We start from the raw sequence: 4524 nt of genomic DNA on the forward strand, positions 1-4524 counted from the left end.
ATTGATAGATAGTTTCTAAAACTGTCTATTCACCCCCCCCTTTAGTCGTCCTCCTTGATCCTACACATGGGCCATCGTATCATACGATGTCATTGCATCATGCAATGACTGCACCTCTAAAGCATGGAATACCGTCTGCAACATTTGCCCATAGTCACCGTATGATATAGTGCACTAACCACATCATGCGGTGACTGGGTTTCCAGGGAATTTGTAAAAATCCCTACTCACCTAATCATGCAATTGCCCACTGCATCATGCAGTCAACACCATGTCTAACAGTCATAAATTCAATAGTTAGAATATGTCAAATACTCATCGCATTATGCGATGACCTCCTCCAAAGCTTGAGGCATTATGAAAATGAAATATGTTGCACCATCCCATGGTCACTTCATCATGCAGTGACATAGGGCCTGTTTGGCAGGGCCCCAGATCCAAAATCCACGCTGGATCTGGGTGGGGCCCTGCCAAATGGGACGGATCCAAGTTGTTTTGGATCGGACCAATCTATGGATCGCTGGCCATCATAGTTCATTTTTTTGTATTGGTGGAAATGACGCTCCAAAACTAGATCTGCAGCTCAGTAAACATACTAGCCCATGGAGTTTGGACAAAATTACTCGCTTTTGTCACTGGATATAACCCCAACTGCGCTCAACCCCTGTCTCCCCTAAGTCCCCGAGTCGCTCTCCCTCTCATCTCGCTTGCATCCCATGGCTCTCTCTCTCTCTCTCTCTCTCTCTCTCTCTCTCTCTCTCTCTCTCTCTCTCTCTCTCTCTCTGTGTGTGTGTGTGTCTCAAACCCTAGGTTGATTTCCTTCCCCGTCTGTGGCCAGACTAGAGCTCGTCGTCCCCCTCCATCCCCATCCGTGGCTGGACCTGAGCTCACCGTCCCTCTCGATCTCCTTTGGATGCGCGGTGCCACGGTTCACCAGACCTGAGCTCGACATCAATGGCCTCTCCTACAAATCCGGCCTTGCTTTAGTGATTTTGGCGACTATGACTCAAGTCCTCCCTCTTCCAGCTAGCATGCCGCCCATGGTTGAGGTAAAAAATTATCAGGCCACCAGATCTATTGCCTTGGCATTTGATTTCCCCCTTTTTTGCATGAGGCAGGTATAGCAGTTAACATTAAGACTGAACCATGTACTGATTGTTCTATACACTTAAGTAAGATGCTACTAGGTCGATGGGTCAAATTAGTTTTTTCTTCAAGTTAAATTTGTCTCCTTTGAACATATATGATTGAACCATGCCTCTAGTTAAATTTGTGATGGTTGTGTTTGCATTATGATTTAATTTGAGCTTCCTGTACACTACATGGTGACTTTAGAAATTGGATTGTCAGTGATATTTTGTTATGGATATTTTGTTAGATTGATTGGCATGATGAGAACACCAGGATTATTTGTGAGTTGTTCGCCGAACAAGCGAACATTGGTAATCGACCAAACACCCACTTGAATAGTGTAGGCTATGCTGAGGTTGAAAAAAGGTTTAAAGAACGGACTGGCCTTGCGATACAAAGAGGTCAAATAAAAAACAAGTGGGACAAGTTGAGAGAGCAATTTAAAGTTTGGAACAAGTTGTTGTTGAGGCAGACCGAAAAGGGTTGGGATGCATAGAAGGGTACCATCAATATGGATATTGAATGGTGGAAAAAGATGAGAAAAGTAAGTGATATCAATCATTTGTTTTTTTGTCTTGTCATGTGATGGTAGTAACTTATTTTTGTATGCAACAGGACATTCCAGGTTCTTGGCCATTCAGTAAGAGAGGGCTCCAGAATGAAGATGTTTTGACACAAATGTTTTGTGACATCAACGTTGATGGCGGAGACCATTGGTGTCCAATAGGGACACAACCCACTGAAGGTATTAGCGCAAACAATATCGATGGATAGGAACAAGAGGGTGTTGAGGAGAATGAGGATGAGGTTCAGGAGGTTTCTCCTGCCAATGCAAATGGCAAGAGAGTAGCTCTTGTTTTTCCTCACAAGGGCAAGAAGCCGAAGATAAGTTCAGCATTGTTCATTCAACAAGCAATCCAAAGAATAGCTGATTTTGCCACTTCTATCGCTACTAATAAAGTAGGAACAACCACTATCACAAAAGTGATGGACTTTGTGCTTGCTTGTGGTGCAAACTATGGTTCAAATGAGCATTACATAGCCACCAATTTGTTTGTGAAAAGTGAGCAAAGGGAGATGTTCATTACCTTGCCCACTCCTGAGACAAGGTTTTAGTGGCTTCAGAGGAAGTATCGAGACAAGTATGGTAACTAATGTTGTACTATCATGTGATATATTGTAAGACCATTCATGTGATGTATTGTAACACTATTATTGTTTGTTGTCACTGTCATGTTAATTCTATTAATAAAAATAGTGTGTGTTGCCTATATTCTTGACTCATATGCATTTGTGTTTCATGTATAGATATCAGATAATAATAGTGATGATTCTGATGATTCTAATGATGAGACTGAGAAATTCTTTCATCTCTGTCAAAGTGGGGCTGCAGTTGCACAAATATATTATGACATGTATTTTAATAAAGTGGCACCAAGGACATCAAACCTAAGTGGGATGGGTTGGCTACAAGAAACACTCAACACTCCTAGAGAATGTCATAATATGCTTCATATGAGCAACCACATATTCATGGATCTTCATGGCTTATTGGTGGATAGGTATGGACTGATACCATCTGTACACATGAGTAATTATTGTAGAGAATGAAGAAGCAATCACACACCTTCATTCCTTCTCATTTTCTTGTACATATACACAAGGCAGAGGCCGATTGTGTAACAAATCGTGCCTGCATGCTAGGAACGGGAGCGATGGACTAGGGAGGCAGCCGTTGGTGCCGTAGGAATCGGTCTAGGCTAATTAACAAGGTGTAGCTTATCCTATGTGATTTGTGCTATCCTACACCACCCCCCTCAGTTTGTGCTTCGTCCTTGGTGATGCATAAGGTGGACTGAAATTCTTCAAACAGCGCAGTTGGTAGGCCTTTCGTCATGATATCGGTGAACTGGTGCTACGTTGGAACATGAAGAACCTGAAATTGACCAAGAGTGACCTTCTCACGAAAAAAGTGAATGTCCAACTCAACATGCTTTGTACATCATTGATGAACCGGGTTCTCTGAGAGGTATACCACAGATATGTTATCACAATAGATTACTGTGGCTTTGTCGATCCCGGTATGAAGTTCCTGAAGTAAGTTCTGGAGCCAGCAGCACTCCGCAGCTGCATTTTCCACCGCCCGATATTCCGCCTTCGCGTGAGATCAAGGAGTCGCCCAAGAACACGTAATACCCTGAGGTTGAGTGCCGTGTGTCAGGGCACCCTGCCTAGTCCGCGTCCGAGTACGCAGTCAAAGCTGTCGATGTTGAGGCATGTAGATGAAGGTTGTGGTCGATCGCTCCCCAGAGGTACCGTAGGATCCGTTTGATGAGATTCCAAGGGGTGTCACGTGGTGCATGCATGTGGAGACATACTTATGTACAGCATAGGCGACGTCGGAGCTTGTAAGTGTTAGGTACTATAGGGTACTGTAGTGCATCTAGGCCCTTTGTGGGTTTCGGCTAATTGATGACAAACGATTAAGGGACTAATGAGTTTTTCGAGTTTATGAACAGGTTTTTAGTCCCATTGAAAAGGTTAAAAGAAGTCAACGTCCCTCAAAAAGGAAAGAGAAGCGGCATGAAGAAACTCATAGGGTTCAATTTATTTTACTTTTCATTTGAGTTTAGGAATATCGTACTATAAAGAGGGATGCATTTTGGTAGTCTTGCTAGTGTCTCAGTGCTCAAAGTATCTTGTTAAAACCAATTTTTGAGAGACACAATCACTCACAGACACTGGAAAAAAGGACAGAATTGTCTGAGCCCAGAGTCTCTGGGTTAGCCCGGAAACTCCGGATTCTGTTAAGTGCTCTGGAGTCTCCGAGTGAGACTCCGAGAGAGAGTCTATGTCTCGCTTCAAAGTCTGAGCCCGGAGTCTCCGGGTTAGCCCGGATACTTTGGATGCTGTTAGTGTCCCATAGTCTCCGAGTGAGACTTCGAGAAAGGGTCTCTGTCTGCCGAGGGTGCTAAAGCTGGAGTCTCCGAGTTGGTCCGGAGTCTCCGGGTCCTGATGCTTCCGGACGTTCTGGGCATCCTTTGAACTAGTGTTTTGGCCGTTTTTCTCAAGTGTTACCCGGAGTCTCCGGGTGAACCCGGATACTCCGAGTCAGTGTAGTAGCTAGTTCTGACAGGTTATGTGTGTGTGTTTCTGTGCTACCTGGAGTCTCCAGGTGAACCCGAATACTCTGAGTCTATCTGAAAAGCACAATAACGGCTAGTTTTTTGGGGAATGGTATAAATACCTCTTCACCCCCTCCATTCAATGTTGCTGAGCTAACTGTGAACTAACTCTCTCAAGAGCATTCAATAGCCTTCCCAAACCCCTCTAGTGCTTGATCTTTGCAAAAATTTGAGAGTTAGGGTTTGGGGAGTGAGATTTAGAGCAAGA

General features: G+C 44.0%; 1 pseudogene; it reads left to right on the forward strand.

Moving 5' to 3' along the window:
- Window positions 1–1001: 1001 nt before the first annotated feature.
- On the forward strand, window positions 1002–2286 carry LOC133895054 (L10-interacting MYB domain-containing protein-like; annotated as a pseudogene).
- Window positions 2287–4524: the final 2238 nt, after the last annotated feature.

The sequence above is a fragment of the Phragmites australis genome, chromosome 16 (genome assembly GCF_958298935.1).
Source record: "Phragmites australis chromosome 16, lpPhrAust1.1, whole genome shotgun sequence".
Lineage (NCBI taxonomy): Eukaryota > Viridiplantae > Streptophyta > Magnoliopsida > Poales > Poaceae > Phragmites > Phragmites australis.